The following is a 17,708-nucleotide window of genomic DNA, read 5'->3' on the forward strand; positions in this document are numbered from 1 at the left end:
ATGTCTTTTATTAAACACTCAGAGAGAACTAAACGTAATAGTTTCACACTAAAATTTGTTTCTGAATTATTAGGTTTACAAGAAGCAAACAACTCCGAATTAATAATAATTTGTTTATTTCTCTTTAAATTTCGCGCAACGCTACACAAGAGATTCCTGCGCTAGTCGTCCCTACTGCGGCAGACTGATGCTAGAGGGAAGGCAGTTAGTCATAAGCATCCATCGCCGGCTGTTGCGCTTATTTTTCACCAGAGAACAGTCGGATTGACCGTTATTTCATAACGCCCACACGACTCAAAAGGCGAGCATCTTTCGGTCGCCGGAGATTCGTAACCGTGATCGTCGGATCACGACACGAGCACCTAAATCATATGGCCAAAAGAATATTGATCCGGACGTGACTCGAACACGTAACCTTCTGATCTGGAGTCAGACGCGCTACCATTGCGCCACCGGACCGTAGGAACTGTTTGTCATTTTTTTTTAATACGGTCTACATAATCTGTGCGATGGACCTTCAGTTGTCAAAACTGTAAATCACAGGAGACGTGGCGAATAATCAAAGAATATATAAGGCCTCAGCTTTGCAGACTTTTGAACAGGGGTTAGATGCCTTACTATTGTGATGAATCTATAAAATCAATAATTATAGAAATTGTTATTTGTATTTATTTGTAGAAATTTCTGAGAGACACAGGTACGGAAGTGTGGGTGTTTACACTTTCACTATTAAAGCAGAGAAGAAATTTTGACCTTCTGACGTCATCTTCCGGTCGAAATGTTGTTCTCTTTTTTATGTTGGTAGAAACAATAATACCTGTATCAAGCTTATTGGGATTTATTTTTATTTTGAGTGGGTTTCTCGTCATTACGAATTCTTTGATATCTAATACATTTTTGATCAATTATTACCTATTGCAGAAGGAACAAAAAGGAAGGAGTTACACATTAATTATTTTACAAAATCTATATCTCATTTGAAACACAAACCGTTAGACTTTTATTTTATTTATGGCGATATCTGCCAATAAATCAGAATTCTATTTTATAAAGAAATTTGATTTATGTTTGAGAGACGATAAGAGAAACGATCGTTTGTGGCTTTTGTTTGCACAAACATGATATCTATCAAAATAATTGATACAAAAGTAAAGAAAGAAAGAATAATCAAAAATAATATTCAGAACATAAAGGAGATAAAGAATTTACGCAAATGAAATATTTCTGTAAACGCAATTGATATCTGAGTATAAAAACACCCGTTTCTTAGATGGCAAAAGAATACATTATAAAGAGAAATATATATCTAAAATATGTTCGTTTGGGTTGAGAAATATTTTTACGTAGAGACGTGAACAATGTTTCGAACTTCTTCGGTCATCCTCAATCACACAAAGGAAAAAAAATCTGACGATCACTGAAGAAGGTTCACTCCTCTACGTAAGAAAAAAAATTCTCAACCCAAACGAGCCGTTTTTAGAAAGATATTTCTCTACAAGTGGGTTTTCTCGACATCACACATTATATAGAGGTCTACAATTATAATAATTTTCAGTGAGGCCGCGCTCGAAAACTGTGTGTTTGTATATTTGTGTGATGTCACATTTCATGGGCTGTGATTTGTATTAAATCCACTTCTATATTCAATACGACCCTTGCACGTGGAGAAAAGGATTGTATGGAGATGCAGCAAGTTTTGGTGTAGTTAAAAGACATGATTTCCGTCAATATGCGTTTAACTTCGATCCAGTATTTTGGGTACTTGTACTAATCTGGAGGAACAATTTCAGCTTTACAGAAATCCGAGTTTAATTCTAAATTAGAGATTTATATATGATATTAGCATTTATATATAGCCATTGAAATACAAAAATAAAATAAATACGAACTTAGTAACCTATTTCATAGAATTTTAAAGAAAGGAGTAGAAGAAGGAAAATAAAACTTGAAAACTTAATTATGGTAAGAAACGAAAGTATTATAATAAAGTAGAGAAACTAGGTGAAGAGGAAAACACAAAACCATTCGTTAATCATTACATAAGTTCCTACTAAGTCAATCTTACAAGTTTATCATTATTAGCTACTGTGAGACTTTATAGCACTTTTCTATTTATATACTTTCATTTACACCTCAATTCATGCAAGTTGAAGAAATTCAGTATTTAGTTATAGAAAAATGTTATTCTTGTAAATATAAGGCTGCTTATGCTGTGATGTTTGTATGAATTTGTGTAGCCGTCCGTTACTCGTGTTTAATTTTGATAAAGTGTTATTACTTGTTTCCTGAAGGTTCAGTTATTGCTAGATAGTTCCAGGATTTTGTAAAACAAATCTGAATAGAAATTTGAATTCCACGTTCGTCGTATGTTTTTTGTAAAGTTTAGACTAATTTACAAGAACAAGCTGTGATTACAAATACGTAATTTGGAGAAGAGAAATATCCTTGTTATTTCAGATATAATTTTTTAAATACATTTATTCAAAAATAGGAAGTTACATTGATCCGGACGTGACATAAACACTAAACATTCTGATCTGGAGTCAAACGCGATGCTGTTGCGCTATTAGACAATAGGAAAATAAATTGAAATTCTTTTTATCGAGTAGTCTCTATGAAAGTATCTTGTCTTTAATAACTTTCATTTGTTCATACGTTTATAAAATGTCTTTTATTAAACACTCAGAGAGAACTAAACGTAATAGTTTCACACTAAAATTTGTTTCTGAATTATTAGGTTTACAAGAAGCAAACAACTCCGAATTAATAATAATTTGTTTATTTCTCTTTAAATTTCGCGCAACGCTACACAAGAGATTCCTGCGCTAGTCGTCCCTACTGCGGCAGAGTGATGCTAGAGGGAAGGCAGTTAGTCATAAGCATCCATCGCCGGCTGTTGCGCTTATTTTTCACCAGAGAACAGTCGGATTGACCGTTATTTCATAACGCCCACACGACTCAAAAGGCGAGCATCTTTCGGGCGCCGGAGATTCGTAACCGTGACTCTCGGATCACGACACGAGCGCCTAAATCATATGCCCAAAATAATATTGATCCGGACGTGACTCGAACACGTAACCTTCTGATCTGGAGTCAGACGCGCTACCATTGCGCCACCGGACCGTAGGAACTATTTGTCATTTTCTTTTAATACGGTCTAGACAATCTGTGCGAAGGACCTTGAGTTGTCAAAACTATAAATCACAGTAGACGTGGAGAATAATCAAAGAATATATAAGGCCTCAGCTTTGCAGACTTTTGAACAGGGGTTAGATGCCTTACTATTGTGATCAATCTATAAAATCAATAATTATAGAAATTGTTATTTGTATTTATTTGTTGAAATTTCTGAGAGACACAGGTACGGAAGTGTGGGTGTTTACACTTTCACTACTAAAGCAGAGAAGAAATTTTGACCTTCTGAGGTCATCTTCCGGTCGAAATGTTGTTCTCTTTTTTATGTTGGTAGAAACAATAATACCTGTATCAAGCTTATTGGGATTTATTTTTATTTTGAGTGGGTTTCTCGTCATTACGAATTCTTTGATATCTAATACATTTTTGATCAATTATTACCTATTGCAGAAGGAACAAAAAGGAAGGAGTTACACATTAATTATTTTACAAAATCTATATCTCATTTGAAACACAAACCGTTAGACTTTTATTTTATTTATGGCGATATCTGCCAATAAATCAGAATTCTATTTTATAAAGAAATTTGATTTATGTTTGAGAGACGATAAGAGAAACGATCGTTTGTGGCTTTTGTTTGCACAAACATGATATCTATCAAAATAATTGATACAAAAGTAAAGAAAGAAAGAATAATCAAAAATAATATTCAGAACATAAAGGAGATAAAGAATTTACGCAAATGAATTATTTCTGTAAACGCAATTGATATCTGAGTATAAAAACACCCGTTTCTTAGATGGCAAAAGAATACATTATAAAGAGAAATATATATCTAAAATATCCTCGTTTGGGTTGAGAAATATTTTTACGTAGAGACGTGAACAATGTTTCGAACTTCTTCGGTCATCCTCACGTTCACAAAGGAAAAAAAATCTGACGATCACTGAAGAAGGTTCACTCCTCTACGTAAGAAAAAAATTCTCAACCCAAACGAGCCGTTTTTAGAAAGATATTTCTCTACAAGTGGGTTTTCTCGACATCACACATTATATAGAGGTCTACAATTATAATAATTTTCAGTGAGGCCGCGCTCGAAAACTGTGTGTTTGTATATTTGTGTGATGTCACATTTCATGGGCTGTGAGTTGTATTAAATCCACTTCTATATTCAATACGACCCTTGCACGTGGAGAAAAGGATTGTATGCAGATGCAGCAAGTTTTGGTGTAGTTAAAAGACATGATTTCCGTCAATATGCGTTTAACTTCGATCCAGTATTTTGGGTACTTGTACTAATCTGGAGGAACAATTTCAGCTTTACAGAAATCCGAGTTTAATTCTAAATTAGAGATTTATATATGATATTAGCATTTATATATAGCCATTGACATAGAAAAATAAAATAAATACGAACTTTGTAACCTATTTCATAGAATTTTAAAGAAAGGAGTAGAAGAAGGAAAATAAAACTTGAAAACTTAATTATGTTAAGAAACGAAAGTCTTATAATAAAATAGAGAAACTAGGTGAAGAGGAATACACAAAACCATACGTAAATCATTACATAAGTTCCTACTAAGTCAATCTTACAAGTTTATCATTATTAGCTACTGTGAGACTTTATAGCACTTTTCTATTTATATACTTTCATTTACACCTCAATTCATGCAAGTTGAAGAAATTCAGTATTTAGTTATAGAAAAATGTTATTCTTGTAAATATAAGGCTGCTTATGCTGTGATGTTTGTATGAATTTGTGTAGCCGTCCGTTACTCGTGTTTAATTTTTGATAAAGTGTTATTACTTGTTTCCTGAAGGTTCAGTTATTGCTAGATAGTTCCAGGATTTTGTAAAACAAATCTGAATAGAAATTTGAATTCCACGTTCGTCGTATGTTTTTTGTAAAGTTTAGACTAATTTACAAGAACAAGCTGTGATTACAAATACGTAATTTGGAGAAGAGAAATATCCTTGTTATTTCAGATATAATTTTTTAAATACATTTATTCAAACATAGGAAGTTACATTGATCCGGACGTGACATAAACACTAAACATTCTGATCTGGAGTCAAACGCGATGCTGTTGCGCTATTAGACAATAGGAAAATAAATTGAAATTCTTTTATCGAGTAGTCTCCATGAAAGTATCTTGTCTTTAATAACTTTGATTTGTTCATACGTTTATAAAATGTCTTTTATTAAACACTCAGAGAGAACTAAACGTAATAGTTTCACACTAAAATTTGTTTCTGAATTATTAGGTTTACAAGAAGCAAACAACTCCGAATTAATAATAATTTGTTTATTTCTCTTTAAATTTCGCGCAACGCTACACAAGAGATTCCTGCGCTAGTCGTCCCTACTGCGGCAGAGTGATGCTAGAGGGAAGGCAGTTAGTCATAAGCATCCATCGCCGTCTGTTGCGTTTATTTTTCACCAGAGAACAGTCGGATTGACCCTCATTTCATAACGCCCACACGACTCAAAAGGCGAGCATCTTTCGGGCGCCGGAGATTCGTAACCGTGACTCTCGGATCACGACACGAGCGCCTAAATCATATGCCCAAAATAATATTGATCCGGACGTGACTCGAACACGTAACCTTCTGATCTGGAGTCAGACGCGCTACCATTGCGCCACCGGACCGTAGGAACTATTTGTCATTTTCTTTTAATACGGTCTAGACAATCTGTGCGATGGACCTTCAGTTGTCAAAACTATAAATCACAGTAGACGTGGAGAATAATCAAAGAATATATAAGGCCTCAGCTTTGCAGACTTTTGAACAGGGTTAGATGCCTTACTATTGTGATCAATCTATAAAATCAATAATTATAGAAATTGTTATTTGTATTTATTTGTAGAAATTTCTGAGAGACACAGGTACGGAAGTGTGGGTGTTTACACTTTCACTACTAAAGCAGAGAAGAAATTTTGACCTTCTGAGGTCATCTTCCGGTCGAAATGTTGTTCTCTTTTTTATGTTGGTAGAAACAATAATACCTGTATCAAGCTTATTGGGATTTATTTTTATTTTGAGTGGATTTCTCGTCATTACGAATTCTTTGATATCTAATACATTTTGATCAATTATTACCTATTGCAGAAGGAACAAAAAGGAAGGAGTTACACATTAATTATTTTACAAAATCTATATCTCATTTGAAACACAAACCGTTAGACTTTTATTTTATTTATGGCGATATCTGCCAATAAATCAGAATTCTATTTTATAAAGAAATTTGATTTATGTTTGAGAGACGATAAGAGAAACGATCGTTTGTGGCTTTTGTTTGCACAAACATGATATCTATCAAAATAATTGATACAAAAGTAAAGAAAAAAGAATAATCAAAAATAATATTCAGAACATGAAGGAGATAAAGAATTTACGCAAATGAAATATTTCTGTAAACGCAATTGATATCTGAGTATAAAAGCACCCGTTTCTTAGATGGCAAAAGAATACATTATAAAGAGAAATATATATCTAAAATATGTTCGTTTGGGTTGAGAAATATTTTTACGTAGAGACGTGAACAATGTTTCGAACTTCTTCGGTCATCCTCACGTTCACAAAGGAAAAAAATCTGACGATTACTGAAGAAGGTTCACTCCTCTACGTAAGAAAAAAAATTTTCTCAACCCAAACGAGCCGTTTTTAGAAAGATATTTCTCTACAAGTGGGTTTTCTCGACAACACACATTATATAGAGGTCTACAATTGTAATAATTTTCAGTGAGGCCGCGCTCGAAAACTGTGTGTTTGTATATTTGTGTGATGTCACATTTCATGGGCTGTGAGTTGTATTAAATCCACTTCTATATTCAATACGACCCTTGCACGTGGAGAAAAGGATTGTATGCAGATGCAGCAAGTTTTGGTGTAGTTAAAAGACATGATTTCCGTCAATATGCGTTTAACTTCGATCCAGTATTTTGGGTACTTGTACTAATCTGGAGGAATAATTTCAGGTTTACAGAAATCCGAGTTTAATTCTAAATTAGAGATTTATATATGATATTAGCATTTATATATAGCCATTGAAATACAAAAATAAAATAAATACGAACTTAGTAACCTATTTCATAGAATTTTAAAAAAAGGAGTAGAAGAAGGAAAATAAAACTTGAAAACTTAACTATGTTAAGAAACGAAAGTCTTATAATAAAATAGAGAAACTAGGTGAAGAGGAATACACAAAACCATACGTAAATCATTACATAAGTTCCTACTAAGTCAATCTTACAAGTTGATCATTATTAGCTACTGTGAGACTTTATAGCACTTTTCTATTTATATACTTTCATTTACACCTCAATTCATGCAAGTTGAAGAATTTCAGTATTTAGTTATAGAAAAATGTTATTCTTGTAAATATAAGGCTGCTTATGCTGTGATGTTTGTATGAATTTGTGTAGCCGTCCGTTACTCGTGTTTAATTTTTGATAAAGTGTTATTACTTGTTTCCTGAAGGTTCAGTTATTGCTAGATAGTTCCAGGATTTTGTAAAACAAATCTGAATAGAAATTTGAATTCCACGTTCGTCGTGTGTTTTTTGTAAAGTTTAGACTAATTTACAAGAACAAGCTGTGATTACAAATACGTAATTTGGAGAAAAGAAATATCCTTGTTATTTCAGATATAATTTTTAAATACATTTATTCAAACATAGGAAGTTACATTGATCCGGACGTGACATAAACACTAAACATTCTGATCTGGAGTCAAACGCGATGCTGTTGCGCTATTAGACAATAGGAAAATAAATTGAAATTCTTTTTATCGAGTAGTCTCCATGAAAGTATCTTGTCTTTAATAACTTTCATTTGTTCATACGCTTATAAAATGTCTTTTATTAAACACTCAGAGAGAACTAAACGTAATAGTTTCACACTAAAATTTGTTTCTGAATTATTAGGTTTACAAGAAGCAAACAACTCCGAATTAATAATAATTTGTTCATTTCTCTTTAAATTTCGCGCAACGCTACACAAGAGATTCCTGCGCTAGTCGTCCCTACTGCGGCAGAGTTATGCTAGAGGGAAGGCAGTTAGTCATAAGCATCCATCGCCGTCTGTTGCGCTTATTTTTCACCAGAGAACAGTCGGATTGACCCTCATTTCATAACGCCCACACGACTCAAAAGGCGAGCATCTTTCGGGCGCCGGAGATTCGTAACCGTGACTCTCGGATCACGACACGAGCGCCTAAATCATATGCCCAAAATAATATTGATCCGGACGTGACTCGAACACGTAACCTTCTGATCTGGAGTCAGACGCGCTACCATTGCGCCACCGGACCGTAGGAACTATTTGTCATTTTCTTTTAATACGGTCTAGACAATCTGTGCGATGGACCTTCAGTTGTCAAAAATATAAATCATAGTAGACGTGGCGAATAATCAAAGAATATATAAGGCCTCAGCTTTGCAGACTTTTGAACAGGGTTTAGATGCCTTACTATTGTGATCAATCTATAAAATCAATAATTATAGAAATTGTTATTTGTATTTATTTGTAGAAATTTCTGAGAGACACAGGTACGGAAGTGTGGGTGTTTACACTTTCACTACTAAAGCAGAGAAGAAATTTTGACCTTCTGAGGTCATCTTCCGGTCGAAATGTTGTTCTCTTTTTTATGTTGGTAGAAACAATAATACCTGTATCAAGCTTATTGGGATTTATTTTTATTTTGAGTGGATTTCTCGTCATTACGAATTCTTTGATATCTAATACATTTTGATCAATTATTACCTATTGCAGAAGGAACAAAAAGGAAGGAGTTACACATTAATTATTTTACAAAATCTATATCTCATTTGAAACACAAACCGTTAGACTTTTATTTTATTTATGGCGATATCTGCCAATAAATCAGAATTCTATTTTATAAAGAAATTTGATTTATGTTTGAGAGACGATAAGAGAAACGATCGTTTGTGGCTTTTGTTTGCACAAACATGATATCTATCAAAATAATTGATACAAAAGTAAAGAAAAAAGAATAATCAAAAATAATATTCAGAACATGAAGGAGATAAAGAATTTACGCAAATGAAATATTTCTGTAAACGCAATTGATATCTGAGTATAAAAGCACCCGTTTCTTAGATGGCAAAAGAATACATTATAAAGAGAAATATATATCTAAAATATGTTCGTTTGGGTTGAGAAATATTTTTACGTAGAGACGTGAACAATGTTTCGAACTTCTTCGGTCATCCTCACGTTCACAAAGGAAAAAAAATCTGACGATCACTGAAGAAGGTTCACTCCTCTACGTAAGAAAAAAAAATTTCTCAACCCAAACGAGCCGTTTTTAGAAAGATATTTCTCTACAAGTGGGTTTTCTCGACAACACACATTATATAGAGGTCTACAATTGTAATAATTTTCAGTGAGGCCGCGCTCGAAAACTGTGTGTTTGTATATTTGTGTGATGTCACATTTCATGGGCTGTGAGTTGTATTAAATCCACTTCTATATTCAATACGACCCTTGCACGTGGAGAAAAGGATTGTATGCAGATGCAGCAAGTTTTGGTGTAGTTAAAAGACATGATTTCCGTCAATATGCGTTTAACTTCGATCCAGTATTTTGGGTACTTGTACTAATCTGGAGGAATAATTTCAGGTTTACAGAAATCCGAGTTTAATTCTAAATTAGAGATTTATATATGATATTAGCATTTATATATAGCCATTGAAATACAAAAATAAAATAAATACGAACTTAGTAACCTATTTCATAGAATTTTAAAAAAAGGAGTAGAAGAAGGAAAATAAAACTTGAAAACTTAACTATGTTAAGAAACGAAAGTCTTATAATAAAATAGAGAAACTAGGTGAAGAGGAATACACAAAACCATACGTAAATCATTACATAAGTTCCTACTAAGTCAATCTTACAAGTTGATCATTATTAGCTACTGTGAGACTTTATAGCACTTTTCTATTTATATACTTTCATTTACACCTCAATTCATGCAAGTTGAAGAATTTCAGTATTTAGTTATAGAAAAATGTTATTCTTGTAAATATAAGGCTGCTTATGCTGTGATGTTTGTATGAATTTGTGTAGCCGTCCGTTACTCGTGTTTAATTTTTGATAAAGTGTTATTACTTGTTTCCTGAAGGTTCAGTTATTGCTAGATAGTTCCAGGATTTTGTAAAACAAATCTGAATAGAAATTTGAATTCCACGTTCGTCGTGTGTTTTTTGTAAAGTTTAGACTAATTTACAAGAACAAGCTGTGATTACAAATACGTAATTTGGAGAAGAGAAATATCCTTGTTATTTCAGATATAATTTTTAAATACATTTATTCAAACATAGGAAGTTACATTGATCCGGACGTGACATAAACACTAAACATTCTGATCTGGAGTCAAACGCGATGCTGTTGCGCTATTAGACAATAGGAAAATAAATTGAAATTCTTTTTATCGAGTAGTCTCCATGAAAGTATCTTGTCTTTAATAACTTTCATTTGTTCATACGCTTATAAAATGTCTTTTATTAAACACTCAGAGAGAACTAAACGTAATAGTTTCACACTAAAATTTGTTTCTGAATTATTAGGTTTACAAGAAGCAAACAACTCCGAATTAATAATAATTTGTTTATTTCTCTTTAAATTTCGCGCAACGCTACACAAGAGATTCCTGCGCTAGTCGTCCCTACTGCGGCAGAGTGATGCTAGAGGGAAGGCAGTTAGTCATAAGCATCCATCGCCGTCTGTTGCGTTTATTTTTCACCAGAGAACAGTCGGATTGACCCTCATTTCATAACGCCCACACGACTCAAAAGGCGAGCATCTTTCGGGCGCCGGAGATTCGTAACCGTGACTCTCGGATCACGACACGAGCGCCTAAATCATATGCCCAAAATAATATTGATCCGGACGTGACTCGAACACGTAACCTTCTGATCTGGAGTCAGACGCGCTACCATTGCGCCACCGGACCGTAGGAACTATTTGTCATTTTCTTTTAATACGGTCTAGACAATCTGTGCGATGGACCTTCAGTTGTCAAAAATATAAATCATAGTAGACGTGGCGAATAATCAAAGAATATATAAGGCCTCAGCTTTGCAGACTTTTGAACAGGGTTTAGATGCCTTACTATTGTGATCAATCTATAAAATCAATAATTATAGAAATTGTTATTTGTATTTATTTGTAGAAATTTCTGAGAGACACAGGTACGGAAGTGTGGGTGTTTACACTTTCACTACTAAAGCAGAGAAGAAATTTTGACCTTCTGAGGTCATCTTCCGGTCGAAATGTTGTTCTCTTTTTTATGTTGGTAGAAACAATAATACCTGTATCAAGCTTATTGGGATTTATTTTTATTTTGAGTGGATTTCTCGTCATTACGAATCCTTTGATATCTAATACATTTTGATCAATTATTACCTATTGCAGAAGGAACAAAAAGGAAGGAGTTACACATTAATTATTTTACAAAATCTATATCTCATTTGAAACACAAACCGTTAGACTTTTATTTTATTTATGGCGATATCTGCCAATAAATCAGAATTCTATTTTATAAAGAAATTTGATTTATGTTTGAGAGACGATAAGAGAAACGATCGTTTGTGGCTTTTGTTTGCACAAACATGATATCTATCAAAATAATTGATACAAAAGTAAAGAAAAAAAGAATAATCAAAAATAATATTCAGAACATGAAGGAGATAAAGAATTTACGCAAATGAAATATTTCTGTAAACGCAATTGATATCTGAGTATAAAACACCCGTTTCTTAGATGGCAAAAGAATACATTATAAAGAGAAATATATATCTAAAATATGTTCGTTTGGGTTGAGAAATATTTTTACGTAGAGACGTGAACAATGTTTCGAACTTCTTCGGTCATCCTCACGTTCACAAAGGAAAAAAAATCTGACGATCACTGAAGAAGGTTCACTCCTCTACGTAAGAAAAAAATTTCTCAACCCAAACGAGCCGTTTTTAGAAAGATATTTCTCTACAAGTGGGTTTTCTCGACAACACACATTATATAGAGGTCTACAATTGTAATAATTTTCAGTGAGGCCGCGCTCGAAAACTGTGTGTTTGTATATTTGTGTGATGTCACATTTCATGGGCTGTGAGTTGTATTAAATCCACTTCTATATTCAATACGACCCTTGCACGTGGAGAAAAGGATTGTATGCAGATGCAGCAAGTTTTGGTGTAGTTAAAAGACATGATTTCCGTCAATATGCGTTTAACTTCGATCCAGTATTTTGGGTACTTGTACTAATCTGGAGGAACAATTTCAGCTTTACAGAAATCCGAGTTTAATTCTAAATTAGAGATTTATATATGATATTAGCATTTATATATAGCCATTGAAATACAAAAATAAAATAAATACGCACTTAGTAACCTATTTCATAGAATTTTAGAGAAAGGAGTAGAAGAAGGAAAATAAAACTTGAAAACTTAATTATGGTAAGAAACGAAAGTATTATAATAAAATAGAGAAACTAGGTGAAGAGGAATACACAAAACCATACGTAAATCATTACATAAGTTCCTACTAAGTCAATCTTACAAGTTTATCATTATTAGCTACTGTGAGACTTTATAGCACTTTTCTATTTATATACTTTCATTTACACCTCAATTCATGCAAGTTGAAGAAATTCAGTATTTAGTTATAGAAAAATGTTATTCTTGTAAATATAAGGCTGCTTATGCTGTGATGTTTGTATGAATTTGTGTAGCCGTCCGTTACTCGTGTTTAATTTTTGATAAAGTGTTATTACTTGTTTCCTGAAGGTTCAGTTATTGCTAGATAGTTCCAGGATTTTGTAAAACAAATCTGAATAGAAATTTGAATTCCACGTTCGTCGTATGTTTTTTTGTAAAGTTTAGACTAATTTACAAGAACAAGCTGTGATTACAAATACGTAATTTGGAGAAGAGAAATATCCTTGTTATTTCAGATATAATTTTTAAATACATTTATTCAAAAATAGTAAGTTACATTGATCCGGACGTGACATAAACACTAAACATTCTGATCTGGAGTCAAACGCGATGCTGTTGCGCTATTAGACAATAGGAAAATAAATTGAAATTCTTTTTATCGAGTAGTCTCCATGAAAGTATCTTGTCTTTAATAACTTTCATTTGTTCATACGTTTATAAAATGTATTTTATTAAACACTCAGAGAGAACTAAACGTAATAGTTTCACACTAAAATTTGTTTCTGAATTATTAGGTTTACAAGAAGCAAACAACTCCGAATTAATAATAATTTGTTTATTTCTCTTTAAATTTCGCGCAACGCTACACAAGAGATTCCTGCGCTAGTCGTCCCTACTGCGGCAGAGTGATGCTAGAGGGAAGGCAGTTAGTCATAAGCATCCATCGCCGTCTGTTGCGCTTATTTTTCACCAGAGAACAGTCGGATTGACCCTCATTTCATAACGCCCACACGACTCAAAGGCGAGCATCTTTCGGGCGCCGGAGATTCGTAACCGTGACTCTCGGATCACGACACGAGCGCCTAAATCATATGCCCAAAATAATATTGATCCGGACGTGACTCGAACACGTAACCTTCTGATCTGGAGTCAGACGCGCTACCATTGCGCCACCGGACCGTAGGAACTATTTGTCATTTTCTTTTAATACGGTCTAGACAATCTGTGCGATGGACCTTGAGTTGTCAAAACTATAAATCACAGTAGACGTGGAGAATAATCAAAGAATATATAAGGCCTCAGCTTTGCAGACTTTTGAACAGGGGTTAGATGCCTTACTATTGTGATCAATCTATAAAATCAATAATTATAGAAATTGTTATTTGTATTTATTTGTAGAAATTTCTGAGAGACACAGGTACGGAAGTGTGGGTGTTTACACTTTCACTACTAAAGCAGAGAAGAAATTTTGACCTTCTGAGGTCATCTTCCGGTCGAAATGTTGTTCTCTTTTTTATGTTGGTAGAAACAATAATACCTGTATCAAGCTTATTGGGATTTATTTTTATTTTGAGTGAATTTCTCGTCATTACGAATTCTTTGATATCTAATACATTTTGATCAATTATTACCTATTGCAGAAGGAACAAAAAGGAAGGAGTTACACATTAATTATTTTACAAAATCTATATCTCATTTGAAACACAAACCGTTAGACTTTTATTTTATTTATGGCGATATCTGCCAATAAATCAGAATTCTATTTTATAAAGAAATTTGATTTATGTTTGAGAGACGATAAGAGAAACGATCGTTTGTGGCTTTTGTTTGCACAAACATGATATCTATCAAAATAATTGATACAAAAGTAAAGAAAAAAAGAATAATCAAAAATAATATTCAGAACATGAAGGAGATAAAGAATTTACGCAAATGAAATATTTCTGTAAACGCAATTGATATCTGAGTATAAAACACCCGTTTCTTAGATGGCAAAAGAATACATTATAAAGAGAAATATATATCTAAAATATGTTCGTTTGGGTTGAGAAATATTTTTACGTAGAGACGTGAACAATGTTTCGAACTTCTTCGGTCATCCTCACGTTCACAAAGATAAAAAATTTCTGACGATCACTGAAAAAGGTTCACTCATCTACGTAAGAAAAAAAATTCTCAACACAAACGAGCCGTTTTTAGAAAGATATTTCTCTACAAGTGGGTTTTCTCGACATCACACATTATATAGAGGTCTACAATTGTAATAATTTTCAGTGAGGCCGCGCTCGAAAACTGTGTGTTTGTATATTTGTGTGATGTCACATTTCATGGGCTGTGAGTTGTATTAAATCCACTTCTATATTCAATACGACCCTTGCACGTGGAGAAAAGGATTGTATGCAGATGCAGCAAGTTTTGGTGTAGTTAAAAGACATGATTTCCGTCAATATGCGTTTAACTTCGATCCAGTATTTTGGGTACTTGTACTAATCTGGAGGAACAATTTCAGCTTTACAGAAATCCGAGTTTAATTCTAAATTAGAGATTTATATATGATATTAGCATTTATATATAGCCATTGAAATAGAAAAATAAAATAAATACGCACTTAGTAACCTATTTCATAGAATTTTAGAGAAAGGAATAGAAGAAGGAAAATAAAACTTGAAAACTTAATTATGGTAAGAAACGAAAGTATTATAATAAAATAGAGAAACTAGGTGAAGAGGAATACACAAAACCATACGTAAATCATTACATAAGTTCCTACTAAGTCAATCTTACAAGTTTATCATTATTAGCTACTGTGAGACTTTATAGCACTTTTCTATTTATATACTTTCATTTACACCTCAATTCATGCAAGTTGAAGAAATTCAGTATTTAGTTATAGAAAAATGTTATTCTTGTAAATATAAGGCTGCTTATGCTGTGATGTTTGTATGAATTTGTGTAGCCGTCCGTTACTCGTGTTTAATTTTTGATAAAGTGTTATTACTTGTTTCCTGAAGGTTCAGTTATTGCTAGATAGTTCCAGGATTTTGTAAAACAAATCTGAAAAGAAATTTGAATTCCACGTTCGTCGTATGTTTTTTGTAAAGTTTAGACTAATTTACAAGAACAAGCTGTGATTACAAATACGTAATTTGGAGAAGAGAAATATCCTTGTTATTTCAGATATAATTTTTAAATACATTTATTCAAACATAGGAAGTTACATTGATCCGGACGTGACATAAACACTAAACATTCTGATCTGGAGTCAAACGCGATGCTGTTGCGCTATTAGACAATAGGAAAATAAATTGAAATTCTTTTTATCGAGTAGTCTCCATGAAAGTATCTTGTCTTTAATAACTTTGATTTGTTCATACGTTTATAAAATGTCTTTTATTAAACACTCAGAGAGAACTAAACGTAATAGTTTCACACTAAAATTTGTTTCTGAATTATTAGGTTTACAAGAAGCAAACAACTCCGAATTAATAATAATTTGTTTATTTCTCTTTAAATTTCGCGCAACGCTACACAAGAGATTCCTGCGCTAGTCGTCCCTACTGCGGCAGAGTGATGCTAGAGGGAAGGCAGTTAGTCATAAGCATCCATCGCCGTCTGTTGCGTTTATTTTTCACCAGAGAACAGTCGGATTGACCCTTATTTCATAACGCCCACACGACTCAAAAGGCGAGCATCTTTCGGGCGCCGGAGATTCGTAACCGTGACCTCGGATCACGACACGAGCGCCTAAATCATATGCCCAAAATAATATTGATCCGGACGTGACTCGAACACGTAACCTTCTGATCTGGAGTCAGACGCGCTACCATTGCGCCACCGGACCGTAGGAACTATTTGTCATTTTCTTTTAATACGGTCTAGACAATCTGTGCGAAGGACCTTCAGTTGTCAAAACTATAAATCACAGTAGACGTGGAGAATAATCAAAGAATATATAAGGCCTCAGCTTTGCAGACTTTTGAACAGGGGTTAGATGCCTTACTATTGTGATCAATCTATAAAATCAATAATTATAGAAATTGTTATTTGTATTTATTTGTAGAAATTTCTGAGAGACACAGGTACGGAAGTGTGGGTGTTTACACTTTCACTACTAAAGCAGAGAAGAAATTTTGACCTTCTGAGGTCATCTTCCGTTCGAAATGTTGTTCTCTTTTTTATGTTGGTAGAAACAATAATACCTGTATCAAGCTTATTGGGATTTATTTTTATTTTGAGTGAATTTCTCGTCATTACGAATTCTTTGATATCTAATACATTTTGATCAATTATTACCTATTGGAGAAGGAACAAAAAGGAAGGAGTTACACATTAATTATTTTACAAAATCTATATCTCATTTGAAACACAAACCGTTAGACTTTTATTTTATTTATGGCGATATCTGCCAATAAATCAGAATTCTATTTTATAAAGAAATTTGATTTATGTTTGAGAGACGATAAGAGAAACGATCGTTTGTGGCTTTTGTTTGCACAAACATGATATCTATCAAAATAATTGATACAAAAGTAAAGAAAAAAAGAATAATCAAAAATAATATTCAGAACATGAAGGAGATAAAGAATTTACGCAAATGAAATATTTCTGTAAACGCAATTGATATCTGAGTATAAAAACACCCGTTTCTTAGATGGCAAAAGAATACATTATAAAGAGAAATATATATCTAAAATATGCTCGTTTGGGTTGAGAAATATTTTTACGTAGAGACGTGAACAATGTTTCGAACTTCTTCGGTCATCCTCACGTTCACAAAGGAAAAAAATCTGACGATTACTGAAGAAGATTCACTCATCTACGTAAGAAAAAAATTTCTCAACCCAAACGAGCCGTTTTTAAAAAGATATTTCTCTACAAGTGGGTTTTCTCGACATCACACATTATATAGAGGTCTACAATTGTAATAATTTTCAGTGAGGCCGCGCTCGAAAACTGTGTGTTTGTATATTTGTGTGATGTCACATTTCATGGGCTGTGAGTTGTATTAAATCCACTTCTATATTCAATACGACCCTTGCACGTGGAGAAAAGGATTGTATGCAGATGCAGCAAGTTTTGGTGTAGTTAAAAGACATGATTTCCGTCAATATGC

At 33.3% G+C, this 17,708-nt stretch overlaps 7 non-coding genes across 7 annotated transcripts; all 7 read right to left on the reverse strand.

Annotated features, from left to right (window-relative positions):
• Positions 1 to 387: 387 nt before the first annotated feature.
• Positions 388 to 459, reverse strand: TRNAW-CCA (transfer RNA tryptophan (anticodon CCA)). Its single transcript has one exon. It is a non-coding gene; the product is annotated as a tRNA-Trp (tRNA).
• A 2,592-nt stretch (positions 460 to 3,051) lies between these two features.
• TRNAW-CCA (transfer RNA tryptophan (anticodon CCA)) lies at positions 3,052 to 3,123 on the reverse strand. The gene has a single exon. It is a non-coding gene; the product is annotated as a tRNA-Trp (tRNA).
• Positions 3,124 to 5,714: 2,591 nt separating this feature from the next.
• TRNAW-CCA (transfer RNA tryptophan (anticodon CCA)) lies at positions 5,715 to 5,786 on the reverse strand. Its single transcript has one exon. It is a non-coding gene; the product is annotated as a tRNA-Trp (tRNA).
• Positions 5,787 to 8,376: 2,590 nt separating this feature from the next.
• Positions 8,377 to 8,448, reverse strand: TRNAW-CCA (transfer RNA tryptophan (anticodon CCA)). Its single transcript has one exon. It is a non-coding gene; the product is annotated as a tRNA-Trp (tRNA).
• A 2,592-nt stretch (positions 8,449 to 11,040) lies between these two features.
• On the reverse strand, positions 11,041 to 11,112 carry TRNAW-CCA (transfer RNA tryptophan (anticodon CCA)). Its single transcript has one exon. It is a non-coding gene; the product is annotated as a tRNA-Trp (tRNA).
• Positions 11,113 to 13,702: 2,590 nt separating this feature from the next.
• On the reverse strand, positions 13,703 to 13,774 carry TRNAW-CCA (transfer RNA tryptophan (anticodon CCA)). Its single transcript has one exon. It is a non-coding gene; the product is annotated as a tRNA-Trp (tRNA).
• Positions 13,775 to 16,364: 2,590 nt separating this feature from the next.
• TRNAW-CCA (transfer RNA tryptophan (anticodon CCA)) lies at positions 16,365 to 16,436 on the reverse strand. Its single transcript has one exon. It is a non-coding gene; the product is annotated as a tRNA-Trp (tRNA).
• Between the last annotated feature and the right edge of the window lie 1,272 nt (positions 16,437 to 17,708).

The sequence above is a fragment of the Tachypleus tridentatus genome, chromosome 12, assembly GCF_004210375.1.
Source record: "Tachypleus tridentatus isolate NWPU-2018 chromosome 12, ASM421037v1, whole genome shotgun sequence".
Lineage (NCBI taxonomy): Eukaryota > Metazoa > Arthropoda > Merostomata > Xiphosura > Limulidae > Tachypleus > Tachypleus tridentatus.